Source organism: Macaca mulatta, chromosome 8 (genome assembly GCF_049350105.2).
Source record: "Macaca mulatta isolate MMU2019108-1 chromosome 8, T2T-MMU8v2.0, whole genome shotgun sequence".
NCBI lineage: Eukaryota > Metazoa > Chordata > Mammalia > Primates > Cercopithecidae > Macaca > Macaca mulatta.
The window spans coordinates 146,601,417-146,618,526 of NC_133413.1; the positions used below are offsets into that span (position 1 = coordinate 146,601,417).

Here is a 17,110-nt window from a genome sequence, read left to right on the forward strand (position 1 = left end):
TAACTTCTCATCTTGCCTCTGATGCATGAAGTCAGCTACGTTTTTCTAAGTTTGCTCAGTATTTTGACTTCTCTGGTTAGGAATACAGATCTTTTTAAGTGAACTGACCCTGAAGAACAGTCTTGGATAGCAAAATCTTCTCTTCTAGAATTCCATTTACTGGCGCTGTCTCTGTAAAATTACCTGTCAGTTACCTGTCAATGGGTTTACCCTGTAACTGTCTTTACTCACCATTGGAGAATTCTATTTTTGTTTTGTAGTTTTTGCTCTGAGTTACACTGTTTCTCCAGCATTTGCCTTACTGGGGCCTGAACCATTAAAGCAGTATTTCTCAAATTTTACTGTATTATGAGTCACCTAAGGATCTTGTTCAAATGCAGATTTTGAATCAGTAGTTCTGGGGTGGGGCTGAAGATTCTTGCTTTTTAATGAGCTCCCAAGTAATGCTGAAGCTCCTAAAGCATCACGGTCCACACTTTGTGGAGCAAAGCATCACAGCTCCTGGTTCCTGGCTTGCAGTTTCCACTCTACTAGCCTCCTTCAGATTTATAATTGCTCTATCGCCCTTCTTTGACCAGAGCTTGCAAGTGAATCATGGCATTAATAAGTGGCATGGTGAGGATTTAGCCCTGGGTGATCTAGACATTGGTATCTACTGTATGTAGAAACATGTTTTCCAGGAATGATGATCACAGATGGCACTTGCCAAACACATGCCAAGCACTGAACAATGTTCTTTTTATTTATGGTTTGCTAAAAATTATACCTCACAATTCTATAAAGTAGGCACTACTATAATCCCAGTTTTGCAGTTGAAGACCCTGAAGTTAACTAGCACAAGATATCACAGAAGGTGATGGGGTTGAAATTCAAACCCATGTAATTCTCTCCAAGAACTGCTATTAACTTTTAGATGTGTTTGTTTGTCTTTATATTATTGTGCAAAATGAGGCTATGATATAAACCAGTTATGTAATTTCAAACTGATGTTGATTATCTTCACTGTATTTTTATTCTATCTGAAATTATATACAGATTTTTAAATTAACTTTAAAGAAAAACTGCAACTCAATAGATTCAGCCCACCATTTTTCATCTTACTTTTTTTCCCTGTTTTCTCTTTTTAATTTTCGAAAGGTGTGAGTTCTAGTCTCGACCCCATACTACAGTGAACATCAGCTTTTTATTTGTTGCAGAGGTGGGGATTCTTCTGGGAAGAGGATGAAGGTCTGGGCATCCTGTCCCTTTTGTACGTGAACCGGGAAGCTCTATGAGAAACTCAGCTTCTCTTAAGACTGGAAGCACCTCACCATCATCAGGCGAGCTTCATAATGCTCACACATACACACACACACACATTGGAGTATGCTAAGGATTTATATAAGTTTACATACTGTCCACACCTATGAGATTCTAATTCAGAAGATCTAGGTTGGTGTCCAGGAATCTGTAATTCAAAGGACCCACAAATAATTCAAATGCATATTTTAGTTGTGAATGCCTTAGCTAAATGGTCCCTACACTATTTATTTTCACACTGAAACCTAGCTATGACACTAATCCCCAGTAAATTGTGTTCTTACTTTCCATATGGGGCTTGTTGTCTTTCCTGTAGGAGCAGACAGTGCTAGAAGAAAACTTGTTTTGTTCCTGAAATCTTCCCCATTCAAGGTGAAGGATTAGTGTGACTGTTGCCTCTCCTAGAGCAATCCCAACGTGGGATGCACTGTTGGTCAGGTGATAGGTGGCTTAATTAGCAGGAGTCAATGCACAGCTGCTACCAGTCTGGGCTCTGTTCGGCTGTCGAGCATCTGTTATGACTTTACGAAAGCTGGAGGGCGGGAAACCATGGGGAGTAGTCTATTTCTATGGTGTGTGTTTCCGTTGATGATATTGTCTGCATGCAGAATGAGCCCATAGCTCTTTATTTGGAAAGTCTTGAGAATCTTTTTTGCTTGAAAGCGTGTGGCAGGTTTTCACTGTATCAGCAAGCAGAGACTGTATTGGGATTATTGAGTGGCACATGTTACAGCTATCTCTTTAGTCAGCTGCAAAACTGCATATATTCTTAATCCTCATCCTCATCTTATTCCACATCCTCTCTGTCTTGGTCTTTCTATCTCTCTCTCTCTCTCTCTTTCTGTTTCCATCTGTCTCTCTCTCTCTCTCTCCCTCTCTGTCACTTATAATCATCAAGTATTAAAACAAGAAAGGCCCAAGGAGGTCATCCAGTTTGGTGGTCCCTGAGTGATGGCCAAGAGATAATTGTTTTTTATTATTTCCTATCACTAAATACATAGAGTTTTCCCATTAAGACATTCTGGCAACATACACTTTGAAAAAATCTTCAAAGCAATTCTTATGCACAGCAACTTTGGGATTCCTCATGTTATTGTTAGTTAAGTTGAAATCCAGAGAAGTAAAAAAAAAATTGTTCACATATAGGAAGTGAAAGAATAGAGACCTCAGATTACCTGATTCCCAATCCTCTCTTTTTTCATACTCTATGTTATTTCCATTTCTCACCCATTTATAACCATATTAGGACATTTCTGTAGTGCATATTAGTTAATTTTGTCCATCTAGAAACTCATTACTTTGGGCAACTATGTACAATAATGTGATTATTAAATGGTGACCAATCATAGAATCTCACTCTCCTGCCCTAGGTTGGGTATGTGACCCAGTTCTCATTGGCCACTTATTTCTCTTATCTCAACATGTAAGTCCTGGGTCGTGCCTGTTATCAAACTGGGCAAAGACAGCTCTTTTTCTGGGTTCTTCGATTTGGAGGTAACGAAGTACTTGTTCCTTAGGTTAAAAGCTCAATGAGTGCAAGTTAGGGGGTGTCACAGTGCATGTTTTTTGGAATAAAGTTAAAAACCCAGTTGCAGGTGGGGAAAATGAGGCCACAGATAAGATAGGCAGAGCCCAGAGAGGCCGATTTGAAAGGAGAAGAAACAATGTATATTTTCTATAGAGACTTTTAGTACCTGGATTCGGTACTTTTTGAAGCAAGTTGTCTCCTGATTGCATAATGTTTCTCTATTAAGTCTCTTTCTGATTTCCCACTAAGTTTTCCTATATCGTTTTCTGCATTATGAATTGAATGTCTGTGTCCCCACAAAATTCATGTTAAAGCCTTCATTCCTCATGTGATGGTATCTGGAAATGGAGCCTTTGGGAGGTAAATAGGTCCCTCATGAAGGGATTAGTTCCCTTGTAAGAAGAGAAAGGGAGTGATCTCTCCCTGAGGTGGCAGAAAGGGGTCATGTGAACACACAGCAAGAAGGCTGCTGTCTGCAAGCCAGGAAGAGGGCCCTCACTAGAACCCAACCATGCTGGCACCCTGATCTCAGACTTCCATCCTCCAGAACTGTGATAAATAAATGTCTGTTGTTTCAGCCACCCAGGCTATGATATTTTGGTATAGAAACCTGATATGGTTTGGCTGGGTCCCCACCCAAATCTCAACTTGAATTGTTGTTCCCATAATCCCCACAAGTCATGGGAGAGAGTCAGTGGGAGGTAATCAAATCATGGGGTGGTTACTCCATGCTGCTGTTCTCATAATAGTGAGTGAGTTCTCATGAGATCCAATGTTTTTAAAAGGGGCCTTTCCCCCTTTTGCTCTGCACATCTCCTTGCTGCCGCCATGTGAAAAAGGACATGTTTGCTTCCCCTTCCATCATAACTGTAAGTTTCCCGAGGCCTCCCCAGCCACCCTGAACTATGAGACAATTGAGCCTCTTTCTTTTATAAATTATCCAGTCTTGAGTATTTCTTCATAGCAGCTTGAGAATGGACTAATGAAAAACCCAAGCTGATGCTTACATCATCTGTCTACCTATTCCCAACATGTGGAGAATAGTTCCCCAGTTTAAAATCACTGGCTAATTGCTAACACTGTGCCTAATTATTTTTGGTCTTCTATTCCTCTGGTTTGTGTTTTAATCCTTTTATTTTGCAGAGTAAATCAAAATTAAACAACACCCTTGTTATCATCTCTATACTTTAGGTTCTAGGCTCATTGGTTTCTACTTAATACTTAATCTTCACTAAACTTGATCATTTGCTGTCAAACTATAAGTCAGTGTCAATGAAGTGAAATGATATCAGCATTAAATTTGGTCACAGTTAAATTAATCTAAGTACAGATGCATTGAAAACAATGGAACTTTGAACAAGTTCCTTATTAGTGCCTCGCTATCTTCATTTATAATTACCTCATATTAAAATGAGCATTAGAAATAACACACAGGATTACATCAAGCTAACTAAAATATTTATCACCTAATATACTTCTTTTTCATAGTGAGAACACTTAAGATCTATTATTTTAGTAATTTTGAAATATACATTATTATTAACTTGGATATGTTAATTAACTTGATATAATAATTCTACATTGTATACATATATCAAAAAATCATATTATAACCCATAAATATATATAACTATTACTAGTAATTAAAAATTGAAATTAAAAAATAACATAGGAAATTATTTAGATAGTAACTGATACTACTTGCTTAATGGCTCGTCTTTCTTATTTTTTTAATGTAACTGTTTTACTAGTGTAACATTTTTGTTAGTTTATTGAAAAATGACTGACAGGAGGTAGGACTCGATTCTAACACAAGCAAGATACACAGCTTTCCTTGGGCATGACTGACCAGTCATTTCAACCTCCCAGTGTCAGATCTTCATCTGTAAAGCATTATAATAAAACTTAATTTTCTGATCTAACAAGGTTTTTGAGAAAGGCAAAATAGATCTTGTCTGTTAGTGCATTTTTTTATAGCTGGCTGTCTGACCAAGGGTCTTGTCTTTACCTGCCCTCAAGATCCTTCCACCTAAACAAATACAGCAGTGCTCTCTGTAAAAGTCCCTGACCAAAATCAGGAAATAAACTTAAGGATGCAGAACTCAAAATCTATTAAAAAGCAGTGGAACCTACAGAAGGAAAACAAACCAAAACAAAACAAATACATCCTCCGGCATATTGTGATATATATTTTTAAAAAGCAATTACCAGAAATGAATGTGTGTTCAGGATGACTTCCTTCATTCAAAAATAAAATGATCCACAGTCGGAAACATGGGACACACATCCAGCTCCCGAAAGGCAATATGATTTTGCCCCCTACATTATCCAGCTGTGATTGATGAGTGACATTAGGAGAAACACACGTGGCTGAAAGTACACAGCAAAGGTTCTCAAAGGTTCACTGGGCTAGGTGACTTGCATTTGTGTTTGACTACATGTAGTTATTATGGTGAGTAGGTATGGGAGGAGAGAGAAGAGCAATGGTGCCAGGAGATGAAGACATAGGGACAAGATGGCATTAATGTTGCTAGATGAGGGAGAAATTGCAAAATGATCCTGTTTGTCTATGCCATTCCACCTTGCCACAAGCCTGGGGGCCAACTGTTCTGTTTTATCTTACTTCATAGCAGCATTTGGCAATCAACCTGTTATCCTCTTCTTTTGTGGTTGGCATTACTTACTATCTTCTTCAACAGTTTGTTTATTGGAAATTGCAGGCATCAAAGTCAATTCCATGGGAGCTTTGAATTCTAAGGGTGTCCAAGGTACAGTGTCAGAATTTCAATCCACTGTTCTCCAAGAACACTAAAAACACATACGGTTTTAGATGAATGGAGATAGGCTTATTTGTGGAAACTGCAAAGATACAGAAGTTGTCCGGAGGAGTAGCAATAGAAAGAATCAACATCCACTTGCCTTGAAATAAAAAAGAAATAAAATGTTTGGCTAAGATCTGAGAATTTGGTACAGATGTATAAGAAACTTTGTTAGATATTTCAAGAATATAGAATTACATACTATTCCCTAAATCAGACCTCTATTGAGGACCTGATGGATACAAGTTCTGGGAATACAGAGCTGAATAAAGCAGGGTCTTTTCTTTAAAGGAGCTCACCTTTTATTAAGAAGGCAAACATATACTCATAAATGCAAAAACATCTGGTAAGGACATTTGAACATGAAGATTCTGGATCTGGGTGTCAGACGAACCTTTCTAAAAGACTTGTCTTCTGACCCATGTTTTCAGAGGAATAGTTTGCTAACACAACAAAGGGATATATATTTTCAGACATCTCTCACCTACTGGATGTTGAGTTCTGACAATTTAAAGGCCATCCAAGGTCATCTTTATAAACCCAGAACTTAGTATATCCTGAAGACATGTAATCAATGTCTTCGCGATTGTTACTGGAATTTTATTCTGTACCCCAGTTCTGGTAATGGAACACACACACACACACACACACACACACACACACACACACACAACATAGATTGATCTCTTTGAAAGATTAGAGTCTAAAACATTTATCCATTAATACCAGGACACACACTCTTCCACTTTCTCTTATTTTTAGGCTTATTTCTTTTGGAGTGTAGAAGTCTTCAGGGCATGATAGAGAGACAGGCAAATCCTGCTTAAGGTGGAACCTACCAGTTAGAAGCAAATCTGAATTGTCCCTAGCAACCATGACTGAAACCAAAAGGTGGGTGAAGGGGCTATAGGCCAAGAGGATGGGGGCATGTGCTACTAATTTTCTTGGGGAAAAATTATGTAGCATAAGTTCAGAAGGAACCGATCTTATTGGGATCAGCTTAGGTTTAGATACAAACACTCAATTGATGCATATATTTATTTAGTAGGGCTTTAGCTCTGTTTTTCTTCTGTAAAGCTAAAAGTTTGGCCTAACATGCTTACAGATAACATGGTTATACTTCAGTATAAAGAAAAGTCAATTTCTATTAACCATTAAATTTCCCTTCTTCTCTGTACACATGTTACTTCAAAGTATTTGCTGACCTTTTCGTGATAAATGTAATTCACTCCAAAACCCAAGGGTCAAGTGAGAAAGAGGAAAATCTGACATTTGGAATCACCATCCATTAGGCTCTATAAGGCCAGAGAGCACCATAAAAGGCAACATATGTCACCTCAAATTGATAGTGTTGTCAACTCACAGTGAATGTTTGAGCAATTTTTTAAAAAGTTTTTTTTTTTCCAAAATACTTAGCAGCTGATAGTTTTGAAAGCATTATTTCTTTAATATCCAAAATCAGACAGAACCTGAACTTGGGTAGCTAATGTTGTTGCATGCTGATATGATAATGCTTATCAGTAAATTGTCCTCAAATTATCCTCTTTATTATTCTATCTGTACTTAGGGAGCATTGAACTCTAGACAAGCTTTCCATCATTTATTCTGTATGTGATTTTGATCTAGTCCTTTAAATTTTTGTTTTTCTTTAAAAGTTTCCTTTTCTTTACATTTTCAAATAGAAATTCTTTTAACAATTCAGTTTTGATCACCTACCATATTTAAGGCATTAAGCTAGGTAGTGAGGTCTCAGCTGTGAAAAAGATGGACAAGGGCTTACTAACTGAGGGCTTACTAACTGAGGAGATAAACAATACATGATGCAATTTTGACAGGATGGTCCTGATAATTTACTCTGAATACAGGCAGGTAGAATATCTGGTACATACATTGAAAGTCTGTGGTAAAGCAATGATTCTTCTATTTACAAGATGTGTGATCTGAGAAAAATATTTTTTCTTGTCTAGAAAAAGGAAAATAAGACTTTGATTCAACAAATATTTACTGAGGGTAAAAATTACATTTGAAATTCTGATAAGTGGTGGGGATATAATATTAGATAAAAGAGATATGACAACACCTTCTCTGGGCTTACGTTGTTATTTATCTTAGTGTTTATTTAAGGGCTACATAAGAAAATACATGCAAAAGTCTACTTAAAATTATAAATCAATGTAATTATTCAGCGAGTGTACAAGATATTAGATCATGTTTCCTAGGGTTTTATGACCTCTGTTTCATTATATTATGCTCTATATTCTTTTCAAATTCTGGCCTTTGCCTCCATGTGTAATAATAGCTTGTTTGTTTGTCATGAAATGGGAATCAGTATTAACTTCCTCTTCTACACAACCACACAGATATGATGCTTTCTGAATGGATTCTTGATCCTGAGCACTGTTAGCTTGCAAGGGATTTTCAAACTTTCAAGGGAAGAAGGTATGATACAAATATAGTTTTGGTGAGTGCTAGTTGCATTCTAGTTTTTTACATTTGAGAGTTTTAAAATATCTCAGTATATGATTAAGTTGATTATTACAGAAAAAGAGAAGACAGGACAGGGTGAAAGAAGTTCGCAGTGACTATATATAGCAAGTACCTAGAACTAGAATGGCACAGGCAGTTCTTCAAAGCTCCTTGTCAACATCAGCAGAAAAAAAAATGGGGCTTGTTTACTACAAACCTGAGCACAGTGTCAATATTCCCAACAGGGTGCTTGATGCAGCCACACCAATGCTGCAGAGGTGGCACATGTCTTGAAATTATTGTCTCTGTCCTGACTCAAGATTCTAATTTTGCAGTGGAGGAGAGATTGTCTGCAATCATGTGTCAGTTTATGACAAAGAAAGCATTTGAACCCAAATCTAACGCCCTTTTTGCATTTTTTTCTATTTTTGTTTATCTCACCAAAACACCATGATCTTTAGTCACAACGTACCACAGACTGCTTGTATTACATGTCCCAATTTTAAAATAAAAATCAGAGCATCAGATGGTCCAACGTCACAGCAATCGAGATATTGCCTCTTCATCTTTCCTTTCTCCTACATCCAACATTAATTAAAATGATAACATCAAATTATAGATCACTGTTAGAATCACTGAGCAACAAAAAACTCAATCTGAGTCACAGAAATTAAGATGATTTACACAGACTTCCTGATAAACAATTGAAGCAGATGTCAGTGGTGCCCTGCCCATAACCTCTTACTATTTTTGTGATGCCAGCCCAACTTCCAGCTGCCAGCACCTATAATTCTTTGCCAGTGGTCATTCTCTGGCTGCAGAACTTCTGTGTGTATGAGGGGTGGAGAGACCTCTCTGGGGAATAATGTGCCTGGGAGAAGCCGTCACTCAAATGATGAGTATGAGTAGGCAATTAGTACTCCAGCAACTCCACTGTGCTTTGGAGGTGTGTGTCCTCCGTTGACTCTCACGGTTCCCTAGCAGGACCAAGTTCTACACGACAACAGCAGGATTTGCTTTCTCCTCAATATACCTTTCACTGGTGCCTTCCCTTCCCTGACTCACTCTCCATTTCCCTACTGGTGTTTCCTGAGACCACTTCCCAAATAACTATTTACATCCTAGCCTTGTCTTAGAGTCTGACCCTATAGTAACCAAACCAAGACCAAAATGTATCCATACAAGAAATTGAATGAATGTATATATGAGTTCATTTCTGTTCTAGGGCTAAGGTTATAGCAGCAAACAAAGCAGAATAAAATTTTTGCCTTTAGTGTGCTAAATAAATGTGTATGCTCTTCCCTGCTTAGCAGTTGTCTCAGCTGAAGAAAGCAAAAAAGAGAAAGAAGAGGCAATTTTCGTTTTTAGGCTCCTGCCAAAAGTTAAACAGGTATCAAAGAATGATGCATAATGAGAGCTTAGATTTTACATAGCAATGTAAAGTGTATAAAAGCTTTCACCTAGAATGTCCTAAAAACAAATAGACAACCTCTTCAGATAGAGTGGGAAACTATCATTCTTACCATTTCACAGATGAGGAAATTGAGGTTTAGAGACATGATTGAGCAGATTAATTCTGCAGGCAAACACCAGGGTCCATTACAACTTATCCTTCTTCTGCCTTGTCAAAGTCTATGACATTATAGCCTGTATGACAAGATCACAAAGGCAGTGCTGCAAATCAAATGATCACTTCCAGTAATCCTGGCTTGCTACTGAATTACAGTTTCCTCACCTTCTTTTGAAACAGGCAGATTAGGTCACTGCTGGGAAGAGCTACTTCCATGGCCAATTGATTTGCTTTCATTGGGTATTTTTTTTCCTGGAAGAATAGTTTGTCGATGATATTAGGTAGATGCAACTTATCATGCATTACAGAAGTTTATAACTCTAGGGAGATGAATAAAAAGGAGAAAAATAGCTATTGCTTAAAATAAGACTCTCAGATGTTGGTGTGCTTGTGTAGGGAGAGGAGGTTACCATGGAGATCAAGACTTTACAACACACTTTGCATGATATAATGGCACAAGCCTTCGGCTGGAATAGGCCCTTATGCAGCTCTTTCACCATCATTGTGCCACATGCTGTCAACTCTATCTACAGAGGGGTCAACCTATGTGCCCCTATGCCATCCAAGTTCATTCCAGTTCGTGGAGAAAGTTTATATATAGTGGGAACCTGCCAATAACTCAACCCTATCATCACGTTCCAAATGGAAGTAAATGTTATTAGCAATTTTTTTATTCTAAGAATAAGGCAAATAGCAACAATAAGAATAAAAGCAATCATTCATTTTTTATATCCCCTATGCAAGATATTGAGCTGTGCCACATACATTTATAGTATTTAATTTTCAAAGCTGGGAGCTGTATGTTTATCTCTGTTTTGCAGGCAAGACAACTGAGGCTTAGAGACGTGAAGCAATGTGCTCACCACCACCCAGCACCTAATGGAAAGAGCATGGATTCAAACCATGGCCCATGCTTTTTTTTTTTTCCTTCCAGGAATGCTTTATGTTTCTGCCTTCTCTGCCCCTCCCCTTACTGACCCAGTCTATGGACGTGAGTTTCTTCAATATCCAAGTGGTTCTTCATTGCCTTGCTGACTTTTCTCCTTTAAGTATCTCACTTTCCCATTAGCACTGATACTTCACCCCAAGGCCGGCCCATTTGTTTGAAGCATTGATACACACAACTGGATTAGTTTCCCAAACATCTCATTCCTCTTGGTTCAGTTCTGCATGTTCTTCTCTGTTTAGGTAATAGGTCATAGTACCTCCTTCCTGACCAGACATACTAAAATTAGGAGACATAGGTTCCAGGCTTTGTTGTCTCACTAATAACTCTGAATCATTAAGCATGTCGAGGCTCCATTTATTGTGACAGACGGATATCTAGGTTGATTTACTCTTGTACATAAAGGTAGCATAACCGTATATTGAGCACTTAGTATGTTCAGGAACTTTGAAAAAGAGAGGTAAAGCAGCCGGGCGTGGTCGCCCATGTCTGTAATTCCAGCACTTTAGGAGGCCGAGACGGGTGGATCATGAGGTCAGGAGATCGAGACCATCCAAGCTAACATGGTGAAACCCCGTCTCTACTAAAAATACAAAAAATTAGCCAGGCGTGGTGGCAGACGCCTGTAGTCCCAGCTACTCAGGAGGCTGAGGCAGGAGAATGGCATGAACCTGGGAGGCAGAGCTTGCAGTGAGCCAAGATTGTGCCCTTGCACTCCAGCCTGGGCGACAGAGCAAGACTCTGTCTCAAAAAAAAAAAAAAAAAGAAAAAAAAAGAAAAGAAAAAGAGAGGTCGAGTTTACACATTAAGCATAATTCAGCAAAAAGAGCAAAGCATTGTGAATGGAAAGCATTTGATTTAAGTTCATAGGATTGGAATTTCCATAGGTGGACAAGGCAGACGTGCAATCCAGCTGGAGGAAGCATTTTGAATGAAGACAGAGAGAACACAGAATAAGATCAGGTGGCAGAAGGTTGTGGAAAAGTCATAGAAGACGATTTGTTGCTCAAGAGTGGTTGAAAACAGGAATCTCATTTGAACCCTTCATCTTATATGTGGGAAAACCTAAAGCCACTGGAAGTCAGCAGCTCATCCCCCAAACACAACTGGCTGGTTTTAGGGATGTAAGTATATCAAGACCAACAACTGCCTTTGCTGAATTGACTAGTTCATCCTTATAAAATGATTATTCCAATAAGCTCTTAGAGTAACAATTAAGCTGGACATGCTCAAAGGATTTCAAATAATCCAAGAAAACATGACTGGTAGTGAAAACAAGTATAGACATAAAGAAGTGAAGGGAAAGAGGGCATGTAGGTATTTCTGTGATTGCCTTAGTTAGCAGCATGACTCGTTTAATTTATTGGTTGGTCAGAATTAGACCCTGCCTTTCTAAATAAGCTCACTGGTATGTAATTTGCTTTCCACAACTTCTGACTAGCTATAAAACAAGAAGAGAAAACTGAGCAATAACCCAAGGAATTCTGAAGACTGATTTATGTAAATTGGCTTTTGTTCTTTTTACTAACCAAAGGTAATGATACTACTCTTGCTGCTCCAAATCTCCTGGTTTTTATACTGTTTTGCAGCAGGGAGGTTTAGGTTTTGGTGGGTTAGGAATGCTTTGAGAATCTCAGAAAATCTTTAGTATCTACATGTCGTTAGTGTCCAAACCCAGAAAAAAAATACACTTTTGTGCATTCACACACAATATATATAATTTTATTCCATATTTTTGGTACCTCCAAAGCATGTGCAACCATAAATACAATTGGGATTTATAAACTCTTGTAAAGAAATCCTATTTTATACTTCACAAGACAAGTTCACAAATATTCATGTAAAATTTACACCTCAGTGATGGAGATAAAGAAATTGAGACATGCAAAGGTAAAAATGGGCTTCCTTCATTCACACAGCTGGCACTTGGAGGAGCCAAACACAGTTCTAGAACTTTTAGTCATGATGCATCACACTGCATTTTTGTATGCATCATGTGTACTATTCCTTGGATAGATTATGGCTGGTAAGAATAAGTGGGATATTATGCAGAACACATTTTATATCTAATTATAAATAAAGCAAGGGTCAAAGAGATAAAAGGGCATCTCTTTAAGCTATCTTTTCCAAAAATGGAAGGATGAACTTTCCAGTGTGTAAATTTCAACATGGCTTCCCCATGCTGAAACATCAGTTAACTGTAAGTCAGTTTCACAATCCCGTTACACTCGTGTTCATTTGACTACAGTTAGGTCCCTCTCATTCAAGAGACAGTCAATTAAAGACGGATTTGCCAGGCTTAATTTAATCTTCCATATTCAAGAGTGCCCTCTCCATTTGATAAGAAAAGAGATATTTAAATAGGCTCTTTTCTCTTAAATATCAAAATCTCTTAGCTGGGCTTACAGAATTGTTAAGACCATTAGTTCCTGTCCTGTTTTATATCTCCCAACCTCTAATTTATTACCTCTACCAGGCTGTCAGTGTCACAATGGTCCAATTATATCATATTCATCTTTGTGCTCCTAATTTCTAGCATTGTGTTCTTTATTTAACAAAACCTTATTGTGTATGGACTTCGTGCAAAGCCCTGTTCATGTAGGGATGGGGATAGTAAGGAACAAAGCAAAGTCTTTGCCTCCTTTGTGCTTACTTCTAGGGGGAGAGAGAGGCAATAAACAAACAAATAAATGGAAAATATAATGCCAGATAAATTAAAGTGCCATGAAGTCGGGGGTAGGGAATGATAAAGAGCAGTTTTTAATCTTTTTTTTTTTTCTTTTTCTTTTGTTTTTGGATGGAGTCTCTCTCTGTCACCCAGGCTGGAGTGCAGTGGCTCAATCTAGACTCACTGCAACCTCTGCCTCCTGGGTTCAAGCAATTTTCATGCCTCAGCTTCCCAAGTAGCTTGGGATTAGAGGCACCCACCACTATGCCCGGCTAATTTTTATATTTTTAGCAGAGACGGAGTTTTGCCTTGTTGACCAGGCTGGCCTCGAACTCCTGACCTCAGGTGATTGGCCTGCCTTGGCCTCCCAAAGTGCTGGGATTACAGGGTTGAGCCACTGTGCCCACCCAGGTTTTTATTCTTGGATAGTGCTCTTGGGACTCTTTCTGCAGTGGTCTAATTGAAACAAAGATCTGAATGAAGGGAAGACAGTAGCACTTAAATATCTGGAGGGAGAATATTCCAAAGAGAGGGAGCAGCAAGTACAAATATTTAAAAGACAAGAACCTACCTGATATACTTGGCATAAGGGAAGAGACATGTGTGGCTGGAGAGCAACACCCCTGTATGGTGTCTGCCATATGGTGGACACTGAACAGAATTCAAAAGAACTAGCACCTAAAACAGTGCTCACCACGTAGCTGACCTGCAATTAATGTTTTTTTGTTGTTGTTGTTGTTGTTGTTTTGTATGGATACGTTTGTACTCTCCTCCAATCTGCCCATACCCTAAATATCCATAAATGCTAGCTGTCTTCCCAAATTAGTGATCTCATTTAATGCACTCTGTAACAGGAAGGGAGCTAAAATTGGCTGTTATATATTGAGGCATGGCTTTATGTATTAAATGTTGGTTCTCTTTTTAAATTCCCATGCCATGGTTGTGGTTATCCTCATATAATGAACAAATAACGTATTGTGATGAACTAACTTGTTCAGGCCCACTCAGTCGTCAGGCTACAAAAACTGGGAGTTCAGATTTTGTTTAAAAGCCCATGCTTTGTTTATTCTCTGTATTGTCTATTCATTCAGGAGTCAGATGAAGGAAATGCTTTTCTCCTGAGATGAGGAAAGGTAGTGGACTCAGTTAAGCATGAGACAGATTATGGAAATTTTTTTTTTTACTTTATTAGTATTATCAAAGTCTTGCAGGAAACAGACATCACATTCAAAGGAGTGTCTGAAAAGAATACAATGAAGAGACTGTTTCCTGAAGTGTAGGCACAGCAGAGGGAATTAATGAGGAATAATGAAGATCCCAGGCACTATCAATTGAGGGAAGCCATCATCTCCCACAGGCCTGGAGAGGCAAGAGGGAATTACCAGAATTTGATAATACCCTTGAAGATGTAGTTGAACTGTGGCTGTGTGAGGGAGGCCACCGGATAGGAGTTGGCTGGGGACTTTCCTGACTTGCCCAGAGCTATCCCAGTTTCATTATTGAAAGTCCTGCATCGTGAGAAATTTCTCAGTCCCAAGCAATCCAGGATGCTGAGTGAACTTACCTGTTCCGATTTACATAGAATATTGTAACCAGTGTCAAGCCATAGCTAAGGAGGGATGGGAATGGGAGAGGGATAAGGTGGAACTAAGCTCTTTGTCTACAGACAGTGCCTTATACTGGTTCCACCCAATGGGATGCTTGAATGCAAGGGAGTTTATGTGATCCAACCTGTAAAGGTCAGTCTGTAGATGATCATAAGCAGGAAAGAGAAAGACAGAGGACAGATCTGGGAAGTCACATGGAATATCCTCATGGGAATGCAGTGCAATAGGAGATAGGCTATTTGCACGGGGTGATGGGTGTGACAGGCCACTGGGTACAGTAGTTGCCTGTGGAAAATCATGAGCTGTTTACAAAAGACAGTTTCACTCCCTAGCATGGCATCTTTGGCTCTTTCATAGCCCCAGCTTGACTTTCTAATCTTATCACCTGAAACGTTTCCTGTGTACACGGATTTTACAGTCACAAGGGACTACTTAGCATCCTCCGTCATACCTGCGCTTGTTGATGCTATGACCTCACTGATTCTGCTCCTGTAATGTCATTCTCACCTCCATCTGCAAGCAGTTTACTCACTTCCAAGACTATAACCTGTGCTAACAGGCTTCAACCCACAAAACGACTGTTTTTCTTTATTTTCCCACCATATTTTATACCATACAAATGGTTATTATTTACCTCCCTTGTCATGTGGCTCTGAGCATCTCTCCAAATCTTTGCTTCTACGGAGGTGGTGGGATGCTAGTCAGCAGTGACTATGTCTGATTTGCTTTTGTCTCCCAACCTGGACCTAGTGCAATATGTTACACAATGTGTGTACTCAATCAACTCTTGTTCTGTGTAGAATTGAATTCAAAAACAAAATGTGACAAAGAAAATGTCCTGCAGCTTGAAACCTCCATAACTACCCTAAACAGCCTGAAGAAATTTAATTAGAAGAAAAATGTAGATTTCTCCCAGACACTCCTTACATGCCTTATTCTTGAGGAGAAAATGCTCACTGATGTGTCTACTTTCATAGGAAATAGATTCTGCTGAGTGATGATGATTCTGCCTGTCTGCTTCAAATTGAAACTCAGTAAAGGGTTCAGGAACAAACATTGGGTCTTGCCAACAGAGCCACATTTGTAAATGGGTTGCATAGCTTTTCCAGAAAGAAAACAGATTTATATCATCATCAGACAAAAGCGTACATTGCCAGATTAAAGAGAGAAAATTCTATGCTTCCGTGATTTTTAGTAAGTATATGTTTCAGATATATTAAGTCAAGCCAAATGTCTTTGCTTTCTTCTAAATACTTTAAGAGAAAATAAGCTACTAATTATGCATGTATTTAACAGTAACTACTGAGGCCTAGTTGGCTCCAAGTGATGTGCTAAGGTAAGACAAAGAATAAAGAATTTGGAGTCAACAATCTTGCAAGTCCTAGACTCACCACTGCCAGGTGTGTGGACTTCAGCATCTTACTGGGTCTCTCAGCCTATTTCCACATCTATACAAGTGGAAACAATGAATCTATGCTGTTCTGCCTTGTTTTGAAATTTTTTTTTTGTAGACTCTACAATTACATTAACATTACACTCTTTCTTAGGAACTTAGTGACTTTCTCTGCATTGCAAGTCCCTTGTAAAACAAAGAGAGTGGTGCCAGTTCTGTCGATGGATCACGGTATTAGAGACAATGTTATATGTGCTGAAATTATACAAATCACAAACGAAAGACATTATTACTGAAAAGCCTTTGGAGCCAAAATAGTAAGTTCTTCAGAGGTCTGGGTGCTTGGGTGTACAGCTTTTCCTTTCCACTTAATAACTGTGTAGCATAAATACATTTCTTTATTTTAGTCTTAGCATCATTTGTAAAGGAGAGATGAAGATACTCACTTTACCTGGCCAAGCTAAGGGTAGAATAAAATGATATGTGTAAATAAAAGACTTGGAACATAGTTGGCATTCAGTAAAGTTGTTCTTTTTCTTCAATTATGGTATTTTACATTATTCAATAGAGATATGCAACATTTAGCATGGACACTCATAGAAATTCCTCAGGGACTCTCACTTCTGCTAAAGTAATATAGGTATATCAAAGGCAAAGGCATGCAGTGAGTTGTTAAAGAAAGCTGATCTCCTCTTAGGGATTGAATTTCTTATAAGCAGTTTCCCATATTGTGCCACGGTCCTTACATCGCATTTTACAATCAGCAAAACTTTCACAAATATTATCATTGTGGCATTGAGCTGGGATTGGCAGG

General features: G+C 38.6%; 1 long non-coding RNA gene across 3 annotated transcripts in view; it reads right to left on the bottom strand.

Annotated features, from left to right (window-relative positions):
* LOC106999960 (uncharacterized) overlaps positions 1-17,110 on the bottom strand; it is a 55,534-nt gene that overhangs the window by 26,457 nt on the left and 11,967 nt on the right. For 2 of the 3 annotated variants that reach the window (XR_013396978.1, XR_013396977.1), the window contains exon 1: positions 9,636-9,791. The exons of the other annotated variant lie outside the window; for it this stretch is intronic. This is a non-coding gene — a long non-coding RNA (uncharacterized LOC106999960). Of the gene's footprint in view, positions 1-9,635; positions 9,792-17,110 lie in introns of those variants that run through there. 3 annotated transcript variants of the gene reach the window in all.